A 15,342-nucleotide genomic window follows, 5' to 3' on the forward strand; every position below is an offset into this window, starting at 1 on the left:
TGATGATGGTGGTGGTTATGATGATGATGATGGTGATGATGATGATGGTGATAGACATGGAGATGGTGGTGGTGATGGTGATGGTGATGATGATGATGATGGTGATGGAGATGGTGGTGGTGATGATGATGGTGATGGTGGTGGTGATGGTGATGATGATGATGATGATGATGGTGATGGTGATGATGATGATGATGATGATGATGGTGATGATGATAGTGGTGGTGATAGTGGTGGTGATGGAGATGGAGATGGTGATGGTGATGTTGGTGGTGATGGCGATGGTGATGATGGTGGTGGTGATGTTGGGGTCGGTGATGTTGTGGAGGTGTCCCACAGCCATGGGGATGTGGCACTGAGGGACACAATGGGGTATGGGGAGGGGAATATGGTCTGGGATTGGAGATTTGAGCTGTCTTCTCCAACCTTAATAATACCACCATTGGATGAGTGGCTTTTGGTTGTGGTTATTGGTTATGGCAAACGAGAATGAGTTGAATTGAGATGTGAACGGCTTTAAACTAAAAGAGTGGAGATTTAGATAAGACATTTGGAAGGACCACGAGGGCGATGAGTCCCTGGTGCTGCTGCCCAGAGCTGTGGGTGCCCACCCCTGTTTTGCCACTAGATGTCAGCGGAGACGGCTTCCAGCCTGAGAAATGCTCAGCTCCTCGGCTCACTTCCCTTCTTTCCTCTTACCCAGGGGTTGGTTCGTCCAGGATTTGAGGGACGATGGAGACAGCACCGAGATATCGCCTCTCCAGAGCCACAGAGTGGTGCCAGGAGCCACCAGATGCCAGTGAAAGGTTTGTGTTTGCTATCATTGAATGCACATTCCTTGGCTTCCATTGTGTCCAACCATCACATCCCTCAGCCAGCTCCTTCTCCTCTCACCCCAGTGTTGCTCTCCTGGACCCTCTGCCCTTCAGCCTCTTTCCCCAATCTTTGAAGTTAGAACTGAAGTTAGAAGTTAGAATGACCTGAGTTGGAAGGGACCTCAAGGATCATTAAGTTCCAACCCCCCTTTGCACAGGGCTATGATCACTCCAGACAGGAAGAACACAGCAGGACACGGTATCCCTCTCCCTCATTCCTCCTTTCCTGCTCTAATTGTTCCCACTCCCCTCTACTCTCACACTTCACCCTCACTCTCAAACTGTGAAGATGCACCAACCTCAGTGGTCTCTTTGGTTCTCTCCTCCCACCCCATCCCATCCCATCCCATCCCATCCCATCCCATCCCATCCCATCCCATCCCATCCCATCCCATCCCAATCCCCATCCCCATCCCCATCCCATCCATCATCCCATCCATCATCCCATCCCATCCCATCCATCATCCCATCCCATCCCATCCCATCCCATCAGGGATGGAGGCTGTGGCCAGGCTGGATTCAGGTCAATAAGGGATGGAGCTGGGGAGAACTGGGTGCCCAGGGCTGGGACTGGACTGATGGAACACAGACAGAAATACCTGCTGGGTATTTAGTGTGTCAGCTCCTGTGCTCCTCTCCCATCTGCATCCCTGGACACAGTGAGATGAGGCCAGCTCATGTCTGGAAGGCCAAAATCGTGTTGGTCCCATCATAAATAGACACAAACACTTCACTTAGAGGATGGGGAGCCACCTTATGAAGGGGTGCGCATTGATCACAGCACTTCAGCTCTGCACCCAAGCAAGAGTGAGTGTGATGGAGTGGAGCTTTCCCCACTTCATCACTGAGACACGAGATGAGCAGCAGCCTCAGCTCTGAGGAAGGTTTTCCTTTCTTTTCTCCCTTCCAAAGCACCGTCAGCATTGGCAGCAAAGAGTTTCATAGGACTCGTGCTCATTCCTGCTCCCTCCCCCTCTCACTGATCCATTCTGCTGTTCCTGCAGCCCGGCTGTGAACCAGCTTCCAGAAACGCTCCAATACAAACACACACATATTTTCGGGTGGTTATTTAAAGCTCTGCTCAATTCCCTGCTGCAGGACGGCCTGTGAGTACTGAGGAGAGGGCAGCAAATTGTGATGGAGGGGGGGTGAGCCCAGACAGGAATGCCTTGCTTGAAAGACCACAAAGCTTTGGGGGGGTTCAGGGATGGAGTGATGTATGGGGAACCTGTGATCCCAGCCATGGTAGCACCAAGCTGAGCTGTGCAGACATCCACACTGCAGGTCCTCACCCTGCGTGACACCAGACCACCAGACATGGGGTGGTGAGGACTTGAGGACGTCTGTGAGCAGGGATCTGAGTCCAACACCATAGAACCAGGCTCTCAAATCGATATGGAAGGGAAGACTCCCCTAATCTAGAAAGAAAACCAACTCACTGCTTCCCACTGTGGTCCCACCACACTTTCAGAGCAGGAAATACCTGCAGAGATCCTGAGTTCACCCAGGAAGGGTTGACCCAATGTATTTCTGCATGGTATCAAAACAAGGGAAGGCACAGCATTAACAGAAAGCCTGGCCCTGTTGTGCATCGCCTTTTCTATGCCCTATTAAGGAGAAACTATGTGTTGTATCAGCGTTTCGGGGGCAGCATCGACAAGCAGAGCTGGGGTCGGGCTGTATCCTTGTTTTAGCAGTGGGCAGCAGGGAATGGCCCCTCTCCCTTGAGCAGGGTTAAGCCAACGGGCTCCAAGCTGCAGCCTTTACAGCCGGTATTTCGGTCCCTTCCACAAATAGCAACGTGGGATTCCTCCCTCGGCTCCCGGAGATGAGCAGCGACGACGTGGAGATGTTATTTGCTGCTAAACGGGGATGGATTCCTCCAACCCCTAAAAAAACTGCCTCTATTAGTACAAGAAAGCTCCAATTTGGCTTCCCAGCTGCAGCTCGGCTCTGGGGCTGCCCCCAAACCCCACGGGGGGGATATAGGAGGGATATAGGGGGGTGGAGGTTGCTCAGGTTTTGGGGAACAGAAGGAGCGGGTTGTGCCGCTGCCCGATCCGCTGCGGCTGTTGTTCAGAGCCGACCACGAGAGGGCAGGGGCTGCCCGGCTACGGAGCTCCCTTTGTCCGCAAGGCCGGGCTGCTGGGGGAGCCGAAGGGAGGGAGGGGTGTTCGGCTGAGTCCCCAGAGCATCAGCTCCGGTCCAAGCACCAAGAAGGGAGCAGGGCAGAAAGAAAGCAAGCAAGGAAGGGAGGAAGGCAGGGGATGCGCAGAAGGATGTATAGATGCTGCACTGCGGGGGAGGCCGGCTCGGAGCAGGTAGGGGAATGAGGAGCTGTGCTCCCTCCCCTCCGCTCCTTTCATTGCCCAGACAGCGGCGTGGTTTATGGCAGCCCGAGGCCATTGAGCCGGCTCCATTAAGCCGGTGTCCCCGTGTTTTTCTCCGCAGGAACCTGGCTCTGATTCAGAGCATCCCGGAGGGGCTGGCAGCCCTTGGCAGCCACAGGGGCCAGGACAGCCGGCTACTTTCCCAGCTTGCAGGCACGCTGAGTTTGGGGGTTTTGTGCTTTCTCTGCTCGTTGGCAAAAGGCAGAAATTAGGAGCAAACCTTGTGCTTGGGAAGGTCTGCGGCTGCCATTGATGCTGCTGCTTTCAATGCAAAGTAATGCACATCCCCAAATCAACGTGGATTCAATGTGGAGGCTGGTGGCCCTGCCTGTGGTCGGGGGGTTGGAGCTTCATGAACCTTGAGGTCCCTTCCAACCTAAACCATTCTGTGATGCTGTGATTCCCACAATGGTGCTGTCCTGCAGCGAAAGCATCAGTGGCCTCATGCCTCCAAGGTGCGCCGGGCAAGTTTAAGCGGTTGGATTATTAGGAAGAACTTCTTTATAGAAAGGTAGTTGATGTACTGGAATAGGCTGACGAGGGAGGCCTGTTGGAATCACCATCCCTGGTTGTGCTTTAAGAAGCCGTTTGTGATGTGGTAGCTCAGGGATTGATTTAGTGTTAGGTTTTTAGAGTTAGGGTTCTTGTTAGGCTGCGGTTGGAACTTTGAATGATCTCAGGTCTTTTCCAACCTGGTAATCCTATGATTCTATGATCGCTCTGGGAAATGAAGCAACAGACAAAGCAGGCAGTGCAGTGCTGGGGAGGGCAGATCACATATACAGAAAGCCAAGGACAGAGGAAAGAGGACAGGATCACGTATGCAAAAACCCAAGGACAGAAACTCTCTTCACCTTCCTAACGGAAGGGGCTCAGCAAATTCCTTGCGGAAGGTTTCATTGCAACAAAGCAGATTAACTTGAGCCCAAGTGACGCACGGTGCTTGTTGGTTGGGTGTCTCTTCATTCACCCCACTCAGCCCAGCTGGGACATGGACCAGCTGATGTGGCATGAGACTCAGCAGCCCATTGTGCCCACCCACCCTTGTGCTCACAGGACACTGCTGTCCCCACGCAGCCTTTGAGGGGTCCCAAAATTGAATCATCACGTTCTGAGAGGGGCAGCCCTCCTGTCCAGAGCTCCTGGACACTGATGGGGCACCAAGGAACAAGGCCAAGGTCACTGCTCTAAGTTAAGCCCACGTCTCTCTGTACAGCAGCTGGAGACCTGGGAGAGAAATAGATCCCAATGTCCACCCCTCCAACCAGCGGTGTCATCATCAGGGACAACCACAACCAGCAATTTCATCAGGCACAACACTGAGTTAATGAATTTTCTCAGCAAGTGGCTGCGGAAAATAAACCCCAGGATAGAGATGGACAAGATGAGATAGCTTGTGTTAAATGAGCGGAGCCCAGTCCTGGAAAGTAATTCAAGTAGAGATATGATGAATTGTAACACCGGTTGTAAAGGGTTGGTAACGTCTGACTCAGGTGGGAGCTGTATTGCAGGAGTATTGCAGTTTATTGCACACGTCTGCTCCATCGCTGAGATCCTCAGGAGGGGGAANGACTGGATGATGTTGGAAGTCCTTCCCGACCCTGGTGCCTCTGTGACTCTACAGAGACATCCAGCAGTGCCTCGTATGGGGGCAGCGCCGGGGATTTGATTCCACTTCTTTTTTCTTTTTTTTATTATTCAACTTTTTATACATAATAAATACAAACTTTTTACAGCCGATAGAAAGCATTTGCACCGATGCTTTCAGTGTACTGACACTGTACACGATGAGACGTCGAATACATGCCCTGTATGAAGAAATCATATTGAAAGGAGGCATATTTGTACAACTTTTCCTCATTTTTTTTCCTTTTTTTTTTTTTTTTTTTTAAATAAAATTAGCAGCTCTTGCAGAAAATATTTTAAAATACAACTAAAAAGAGGCTTTAAATAACACTTTTCTGAATTTTGAGAGTCCGCCTATGGAGGACACACAGACAAAAACTGGCCGACGGGGTGGGCACTATGGCAAGACTTGCTTTTCTTCTGCGCTGCGAAGCTTTCGACGTTTCTGCAGTTAAATCTTAATAAAAACATTTTTATTCTTTTTTTTTTTTTTTTAAACTTAAGAACAAGTTTGATAAACACGTAAAAAGACCTCAAACAGATCAACAGGACAAGAGGTACGAAAGAATCAGACCGCAGTGGACAGTCAGCGGTTCCAGAACCCATCCAGGAGCTCCTCTTCTCCCAGCGGCCGCTGGGGAGGGAGATGGGCAGGTTGGGAGATGCGGCCCAAAGGAGGCGCACAGCTGGAATCTTGTTGGATGGTTGTTGTGAATGCAGCCTCAAAGAACAGCCCTTGGAACTCAACTAAAGGCAGAACTGCTACTGGCGGAGGGGAAAGCGAACGCGTTAACAGAGCATCCACAGAACTCACAACAGAAGGGAAGACTGCCTTGTGATGCCCGAAGCTTTCATCTGATGGGTGCTGCTCTTCCAGCAACAGTTCACTGCTCACAGGTGAAGAACAACTCGCTTTCGTCTGCTCCTCCCCTCTCCTCTGACCATTTCTCCCCTTTTCTTTTTGAACAACAACAAAACCGAGTTTTCTTTCCAGAGGTTTAAAAGTCGTTTTGATGTCCTCTCTCTATTTGCTGTGAGAGAGGAATCTGGGACCGCAGCCCCAGCAGCAACCTGGAGGTCTGCAGACAGTAGGGAGCTCAGCAGCTGTATGAGGCTCCTTTCAGGGCTCTGCTGGGACAAGGCTACGGGGCTGTCCAATGCAGAACCTAAATATGGCAGGTAGGCAGGCGATGTGTAATCTAACTCCAGCCTGATGGTGACAGAGATACACTGCTAACGTTGGGTAATAAAGCACGCAGCGATAACTGGGATAAGAGTGAGCCAAACACTTAAAAAACAAAACCCCCCCAAAATCTGCTAAGAAAACAAAAAAAAATGAAGCTCAATTTCCAGATCTAGACAAAAATCTCACTTCTCTACCGGTCGGTTTATGCTATGGAAGAAGATGTTGCTACTAATTCAGCACCTCCGTATTAGATACTCTATTACTAAATGTACTGCATAAATATTAATACAAAGAACATTTAGTTCCGCTTAACTGTTAATTATTGGAGAGGTGTGCATTAATGTAATTAACGCTGTATGATCCGCATCACTTTTCCTTACCTATAAGACTATTTTCCTGTTTCTTCCTTCCGCGAGGGCATTAAAGAGGAGCCAGCCTCTCCTTACACTCATTTCTCAGTTCCCTTTTTCACTCCGTTAGAGCTGATTAATACCTAATCAGACAAGTAACGCTACTTGAAGAATTGACAATCTTTAACACATTCCTATGGCAACAGTAATATACTGTACTAACGCAGGTGATGGAAGGGCGCTGTGACTACGCTGCGGAAGGAGGCTCCTTCTCAGCCTCCGTATAAAAACGACCATCTTCAGCCAAGAGAGAAACCTGCTCGGTGGCGATCCTCCGCTCGCTGCTCGGCCCGCCTGGGTTTGTGCTAAGAGAGGAAGAATGATGTATAGAAAGCAAAAACGAAACAAAGGCACAAAATAGTCATGACCGTGGGAAGGAGTCCGCCATGTCACCGTCCCAGAAAATCCCCCCTATCTCTTGCTCTATTCGAAGTCTTCATCATGCAAAGGTGCCTAAAAACGAGACCGACCAAATCCCGAGTTTGGTCTTGATTGTAGCACTCCTACGGAACGAGTCCAACCGCTACACCAGCGTGATTTCCACATCCTCAATCTTCTCTGCTGGCCGGCGGTGGTGCTGCTGCGTTGGGGGTGGCGGAGCTGCTCGCACCTGCAATAGCCAGAAGCAGCCCATGAGCAGCACAAAACCCAGCACTTCTGAGCTCACACTGAGGTGCAGCCCTGCACTCAACCCTCCACTTGATGCCAACATGGACAGAAGGTGGATGGGATGGGGGAGAGCCCACCCCCTCCACCAGCACCAATGGACCACGTGGTGCTCAGCCACAGAGTGGCTTCAGACCCCACACCTGTACCTACATGGGCTGTCAGGGGCAGGAATGTCTTGAGGAACACAAGCAGCTTACTTGTATTTAATCAATTGCTGACCTCAATGGTATCTACCTGAAATCCGGTGCTATTTTTATACTCTGCCACATCAATACCCCTCTCACTGCCTCTGATGGAGCACTAACACAGGCCTTAGCAGTGCCTCGTGGAGGACTTCTTCTATCGCAATGAGTTGCTATGAAAAGCATGAGTTGTGAGTAGGAACACCACAACATCACAGAAAGCTTCACAATGTTTTCAAAACACACGTATTTAAAATGCAGCACTGAGAAATCCTTTAAATTAAGACATGCGACTGCTGCAGCATCTTGAAAAGACACTCACAGAGTAAATACAGATCTACAAAATGAAAGAGCTGAATCAGTCATTTCACCAGGGAGCGAGATAACTTCCAGCTGCTCTGTTCTGCCCTTCAATATTTAATGATGTAGCCATGTATCTGCCTTGTGTATCTCGGTGAATAAAGCTAACTCACGGACTGCTGGAACATTCAGAATATAGTCCTGAATATTCATTCATTCATTCAAAACAAAACTTCTCCTGCAATTTCATTCATTAGAAATGCTGGGAGAACACAAATATTACATCTCAGTGCAGTCTGGTATAGGACTTTGAAAGCGCCCATCCTTAACCCACAGTTAATCCTCGCAGATGGACTTTGCAAGACCAAAGTGATGAAATGCTGCTTTTCCTTTTCTGCTGAGATGTCCCCAAGTAGGCAGCAAAGGCAGCACAAAATATAGGGGACGTCACTCTTACGTAGTTTTAATTCAAAATCCTTAAATCAAGTGGTCTGGAAATAAGCGTAACCCCAAAGTATAACTGCAAATAATGCTGTCCGGCTGCAGCCAGCATGTGGTGTGGCTGGGAATTCAGCCTCTGGATAATAAGCAATGGTACAAATCATACAATTAAACTGTTCTGACTCTTGTTCTCCAGCTCTTCTGTCGTTCTGCACAGCAGGAATACATGTGGCAACAACAGAAGTAATCTCCCAAAGCCCGCTGTAAGTTTATTGACTAACGCCTACAGCAGAGATGTAAAATCCTCCTCCCAGGTTAGATTTCACCATCCATGAAAAGAGGCATGAAGGTATTACAACCATAAAGGCAGATGGAGAAGGGCAGGTTAGATAAAAAGGGAACAGATAAGATTCAAGGTCACCTGTAAACCCAGCCAGGACTTACAGTTTGAACAAGAGCAGCTTTGTTTTGTTCCAGTTCCCACTTATCTCAAACAGCTCTCGTGTTCCACAGCTTTCTCACACATGTACAGCATTATCAAAGGGGTGTGGACAGACCTTTCCTCACACCGTTCTTCTGTATTACTACAGGCAGCAATGGGATCAGCAGAGCACCGAGAGCCAAAGGAGCGGGTGCTGTACCCCAAGCCACAGGACTGGCAGCTCTCTGAGTGCTCCCCCCAACCTCCCCAGGCCAGTGATACAAACTGGCTGCCTCACCCCATCAACAAAAACCCAGTTCTGAAACTTACAGGTCGCAGTTTGCCATATGAAGTTTCAGGAGGAAGCCGTGGAGGCTGTGAGAAGCCAGGGGACTCTGAGCTGAAGCTGTTTTCTGAAAGGTTTAAACAACAGCAAATCAATGCTGAGTGGTGGCTTTGTACCAGAATGGGATCAGAGCATTCCTCACCATGTTTTCTTCTCTTGCTCAGATTGGACTCAGGGGGGACCTTAAAGCTAACTCAAACTCTTGGAAGGAGGTTGTGGTGAGGGAGGTCAACCTCTGCTCCCAGGTAACAGTGATGAGAGGTGATGGCCTCGTGTTGTGTCAGGGTGGATATTAGGAACACATCCTTCTCCAGAAGAGCAGCAAGGCACTGGCACTGCCCAGGGAGTTGGGGGGTCATTGTCCTTGGGGGTGCCTGGACCCGTGGGGATGTGGCACTGAGGGATGTGGGCAGTGGGCATGGGGGTGGGGCTGGGGATCTGAGAGGGCTTTTCCAACCTTCATGATTCCATGATTCATGACATGCTATGAGCCGACTTCAAAGGGGTAACGTGCAGAGTATTTTAAAGTTTTCTTTGTTAGCAGTACATATCACAATACAAGCAGTGTTTACACAACACTGGTGCCCTTCAGAAGTCCCATTTTTGTCTCTGAGTGTGGCTTTGAACCACAGAATGGCTGAGGCTGGAAGGTGACCTGTCCAACTGCTGAGCACAAAGCAGGCTCCACCACAGCACGCGGTCTGGGACCACATCCTGTTGTGTTCTGAGCATCTCTGAGGATGAAGACTTCTGGGTAACCTGCTCCGATGTTTGATCACCTTCGCAATAAAACTACAAAGCAAAACCTTTGTGTGGAATTTTCAGTATTTTAATTTTTCCTGTTACTTTTTGTACGTTCACTCCTCAGGAGTTCAACTCCACCTCTTTTATCTATTTCATAGAATCCCAAAATGGTCTGAGTTGGAAGGGACCTTTAAAGGTTATCCAGTCCAACTCCCTGCAATGAACTGATAGATCAGGAGGCTGTGGATGCCCCATCCCTGCAGGCATTCAAGGCCAGGCTGGATGTGGCTCTGGGCAGCCTGGGCTGCTGGTTGGTGACCCTGCACACAGCAGGGGGTTGGAGCTGGATGAGCACTGTGGGCCTTTTCAATACAAGCCATTCCATTCTATCATCCCTTGATCAACACCCCTGCAATTTCTGATCAGCAACATTGGAAGTTCTGCACCACGACCTCTCTGAGCTTCATCTGCAAATTGTTCCCCAGCCACGGCAGCCCCAGCCACCATTCTGACTGACTGCAGAGCTGGCCTCATTAGATCCCCCCATTAGCTCTGATAAATTGTTCACAAACAGGTCCATCACTCAGACACTTCCCTTTGGGCATCTGCCCCCACTAAACAAGATTTTGCTTCACAGCCCGAATTCACTTAAAGGATTTAAGGCACATCAGTAAATAATTTATACTTCCTTTAAAAAAAACAGGAAATGAAATAAGGGACGCTCGCTGTGCTATTTAGCTGGAAATTGTTCAGCTCTTTACTATTTAATGAACTGCCTGGCTGCTAACAGAGGTCATTCCAGCAGCTCACACCCTGGCCCTACAGCTTCACCCGCCTCTGTGCGAGGCCTGTAAATTGAAACCTTAATGGGCAGCTGGAGGAGAGCAGTGTGCCCTGCTAGTATCATTTGAAACCCATCAGCGTAAGTAAGTGATTCTTAATCAGCTTTCAAGCTTCAGGAGAAATAAGCCGAGGGCAGGAGGAGGCTGGTTCCCCTGCACACTGCTCTGTATGATGTTTTATCATAGGATCGTGGCATGGTTGGGTTGGAAGGGACCTTAAAGCCCATCCAATTCCAACCCCTGCTGTGGGCTGGGTGCCCCCCTCAGACCCCTGCAGTGATGGGGCACCCACGGTGCTGCAGTGGTTCCTCACCCACTGCACTGCTGCTTCTCCAACACAATTCACTGCCCCTATTACTCACCTCTTCCTTCCCCACAGGAGCCGTGCTCCTGTTGTTCCTAAGCAGCAGCCCTAACACGAAGCTCTTTGTCCATTGTTTTTCACCCAAAGTTTGGGAAACACTACATCATGGTGAGCTCTATAAATACACCTTAAAAATGCTTTTCCACACCTTTCCTTCTGGCAATGGAAAACATCAGCCCTGGCCATAACTCCAGCAGGACTGACACGGTGCCTCATTTGGAGACGATCCTGATGGCTCCACGTGGAGCACTGACTGCTAATGCCAGGTTTGAGGGTGTTAACTGACCCGTTTCCCTTCTTTTTAGCAGTGAACCAAGCAGCCAGCACTGCTCTGCAAGGAGCACAGGATCCTTTGGGTTTCTCCTCCTGTAGAGCTGCCCTTGGTCACATCCATGCAGCGCTGTACAATGATGGGATCAAAACTGCTGCAGACCCAGAGATGCTGCAGGGCTTCATCACCAGGTCAGGTTCCTCCAAGGGATGTTCTGAGCTCCACTGGAAAAGATGCAGATGTGGCATCCAGGGTGGGCATGGCGGGGTGGTTTGGGGTCAGACTGGATGGTCTTAGAGGTCTTTTCCAACCTTTTCTATGACTGTACGAGTCCGTGATCATACCCTCCTTCATTTAGCTGGATCATGCCATGCTCTCCTTCAGTGCAGCCCCCCAAAGGCAGCCAGCAGCCGCAGGGCTGCAGATCAGCACCACGTTGCCCTTGTTTGTACCCATGGAGTCCTCGCTGGCTGCAGACGCATGAAAACATCCCTTCCTTTCATGCTATTACAGCTGAATGACAAAACCCCGGATAAAACTGCAGCCGAATCGACAGCCTGTGTATAATGAGGCCATCAAACACCAGACACTGAGGCTGGGTGACAGCAAGTTGGCCGTACTGAGGCAATTTAACTGCCAGTGCAGCCTCTATAAAAACACGCAGCACCTACAGCCACTGCTGTCCTCGACTCAGGCACGCAGCCACCTTCCAGATGGATGCGCTGCTTTAAAGAGCTGAAACCCGTTGGCAGAGAATCATAGAATGGCTTGGGTTGGAAGAGACTGTCGAGGCTATTTATGGGAGCCTGGGGATTTGGAGGCTATAGGATTTTCCCTGTTTGAGGAATGAGAAGAGCTGTGCATCCCAGCCCCTGACTGCAATGCGGTGAATGAAAGTAAAGCTGCTGAAGGAATAGTACAATAGCGTGCGAGGACTGAAAGGACCAGAAATCAGCAATATTTGCTCTATCTGAGAGATGCTGAACTCCCTGCACTTCACAGAGCCGTCCATCCAAGAGAATGACACATTGAAGGGTGGAACCGTAGAATAGTTTGAATTGGACCTTAAAGATAATTCAGTTCCAACCTTAAAGATCATCCAATTCCAACCCCCAGTACTGGTGATGTGACCGGCCTCTCCCAACCTTAACGAGCCTATGATTCTAATGGTCCTTAATGAAGGATAGGCTGAGCACTAATGGGGCAGAACTCTGAGCCTTAACCCCTAGTGGAGCCTTGGGGTTCAGCCTGCCCTTCACAACACGTTATCTGCTGGAGGTAACTTGGCTCTGACAGACCGGACAGCCCCCATCAGCCGCCAGCGTGAGCAGGATGCAGCCTGCATGGGGACGGATGTGATGACACAGCAGGCAGCCTGAGCACAAGGTTATTATCAAGGACATTCACCGGAGCCCTCAGTAAGGAAGAGCAAAAAGGCACCTGACCGGAACGCTGAAGCAGAGCTGAAAACTCAGCAGATTGTCTTTGTTTTCTTTATCTTTAAGAGCTCAGTGCGGTGTCAGTGGCTGTTTGCTGTTGGAAACGAGCAGATTCAGCAAAAATATCAGATGGCTGCCACCCAGAAAGCTCTTATTTTCAGTATCACGGCTACTCACATCTCTGCATAACCTTCCAGCTGCAGTAGCACACAACTGCTTTGCAGGGGCTAATAAATACATGAGAGCTATTCGGAATAACACCTCTCACATCCTAGAATTATCCCCATCTACGTCTGGCCAGGACTTTGAGGCAATAAACCATCCCCTCATCCTCGGATCAGCTCAGATCATTCCAACAGCAGCAGCAGCGCTTCCCTGCTCTTATCCCCTGCAGCAGAATGAACCCAGGGAGTCGTGGTTCCCCTCCCAGCAGTGCCCAGCTCATGGCCATGGAAGGAAGCGGCGCTGATTTATGACACAGAGAGACCTGCAAAGCCAACAGCAGTCGAAAGTGCAAGACATTGATGGCGTGTGGGCTGTTAAAGGAGATGGCAGCGCTGGATTTACCGGTGCACCCCTGTCTGCCTTTTGCTGCTGCAATCTCTCAAAGGTGGAGGTGAAATCCTCCATGCTCCCTCCTGCAGCTCCCAGGGCTACATCCTACGTTGCTCTTGGCTGCCACTCTGGGTCTACTCCATTTCATCACCATCAGTAAAGCTCAGAGTGTGGAACTCCTGCTCTGCTCAGGAACCTAACATTAACATTTTGATAACGTTTTGCCTTTGGGGTTAAATGAGGAGATTTACAATATTATTTTCTTTGGAAGTTCTGTTAAAAAGTTCCGGAAAAGCAGAGACAGACACAGTGCATCCTGGATGAGAGGATGAGAGGTGATGGCCTAATGTGCCTGGGGAGGGTCAGGTTGGATTGTAGATAGATAGCATTGCAATGGGAGTCAAGGAGCTGCTGTCAGCATTCCCAATGCACCAGGGCCTGGGAGTTCATTTGTCTTTTAAGAAATGATGGTGAAAGGGAGAAGCCATAGCACAGACAAAACCAATCAGAGAGGAGCAGAAGCGTCCCTTGCAGCAGCTGTTCCTCAATTTACATTAAAAAAGTAAAATCTAAGACATAACATCCGCTTAAAAAAAAGGTAAAAACGTGGGACTGGAAGAAAAGAGCAGTTTGAGAATAGAACGGCCCTTCATCACAGAGCTGAAGTGAACCTGCACTGCTCTGGGTACAGAGGTGACTCAACCTCTTCTTTCCAACCAGCCAACTAATTGCATTTCCATCCTCATTATCCATTTGGAATGACAACGGTGCATTCCACAGCAGTGAGTTCCTGCAGGTTGAGATGTGGCCATGCACTGCTTTCACTGTGTCTGTGGAAGCAATGCCATGGTCTGAGTCCAAGCACTGCACATCCTCCACCTGCAGCAATGCCAGCACACAGCTCCGGGCACAGCGCTGCATTCAGCTCATCTGGTCCCATTCCCTGCAGTGAACAGGGACACCCGCAGCTCACAGCCCCGACCCTGGGGGTCTCTGCACACACAAATGCTGCTGAGTTGAACTGCTGAGCGACCACTGTGCTTATCTGCAGACCATAGAACGCTCATCTCCTCCAGCTCAGTGCCACTGACCGACTCCCTGGTGTCGCTGCAGTCTGTGTGTTTTCTGGATGCAATCTGTGCTTCTGCAATGCAGAGGTTCCTGTGCTATAGCCATCCTTCCGCCAGCTCTGCGATGCCCAATCCCCCTGGGTCGCACTGCGAGCAGGAGACTGCTTGGTACAGTGAGCACGTCAGCATTTTCCTCTCTTCATCTTTTATTGTCTCGTTTGCTGCATCCCTGGCTGCAGCAACTCTTCTTTCTTTTTATCCCTTCTTTTCTCCTTCTGGCTTCGGACCAAGCGTCATTCAAACAGCACCGAACTGCCCTGTGCAGGCTTCACCTAATGCAACAAACACCCACCTGTGGGTAAACCAGGGGAGCAGACATGGTTGCAGTAGAACAGCACTGAGTGCCACAGCACAGCAGGATTGGTGTGTAAGGTGTGTGCTGCATGGGAAGGGCTCCTCACTCCACAGCCAGTCAGCACCAGGAAGGGGCAACCACACGGGAGGGTTATTATCAACCACTCTCCCAATTAATGCAATTATCCTAATTGCATAAAGGCCATTAAGCAGTGATTGTGAGAACAGGAGCTCTGTTGCCGGCTCTTCGTTTCTGGCATCGTTTTGTTCCTCGTATAAATACCACCTCGAAGCGACGTCTGAGATTGCTTTAAGTGTGTGGATAAAAAGCAAAATATCTCAATTTCTGCATAGAAGGGTAATAAACCAGGAAATGACATGCAGAAAAACAAGTCATCAGAAGGTAAAGAGGCTGCCCCCATCCAGGCAGGGCTTCAGGACACATGGAGGGGCAGCACTGCAGGACATGGGTATAGTGGGGATACTGGGGCTGATGGATGGATGGACTGGATGATGTTGGAAGTCCTTCCCGACCCTGGTGCCTCTGTGACTCTACAGAGACATCCAGCAGTGCCTCGTATGGGGGCAGCGCCGGGGATTTGATTCCACTTCTTTTTTTTTTTTTTTATTATTCAACTTTTTTTACATAATAAAATACAAACTTTTTACAGCCGATAGAAGGCATTTGCACCGATGCTTTCAGTGTACTGACACTGTACACGATGAGACGTCGAATACATGCCCTGTATGAAGAAATCATATTGAAAGGAGGCAATTTGTACAACTTTTCCTCTCTTTTTTTTTCCTTTTTTTTTTTTTTTTTTTTTAAATAAAATTAGCAGCTCTTGCAGAAAATA

At 49.5% G+C, this 15,342-nt stretch overlaps 1 long non-coding RNA gene across 1 annotated transcript; it reads right to left on the minus strand.

The window, feature by feature from the left end:
- Positions 1-4,940: 4,940 nt before the first annotated feature.
- Positions 4,941-8,937, minus strand: LOC107308601. The gene is made up of 2 exons (XR_001552855.2): positions 8,831-8,937; positions 4,941-7,097 (listed from the first exon to the last, which is right to left on the minus strand). It is a non-coding gene; the product is annotated as an uncharacterized LOC107308601 (long non-coding RNA).
- Between the last annotated feature and the right edge of the window lie 6,405 nt (positions 8,938-15,342).

Source organism: Coturnix japonica, chromosome 1, assembly GCF_001577835.2.
Source record: "Coturnix japonica isolate 7356 chromosome 1, Coturnix japonica 2.1, whole genome shotgun sequence".
Classification (NCBI taxonomy): Eukaryota; Metazoa; Chordata; class Aves; order Galliformes; family Phasianidae; genus Coturnix; species Coturnix japonica.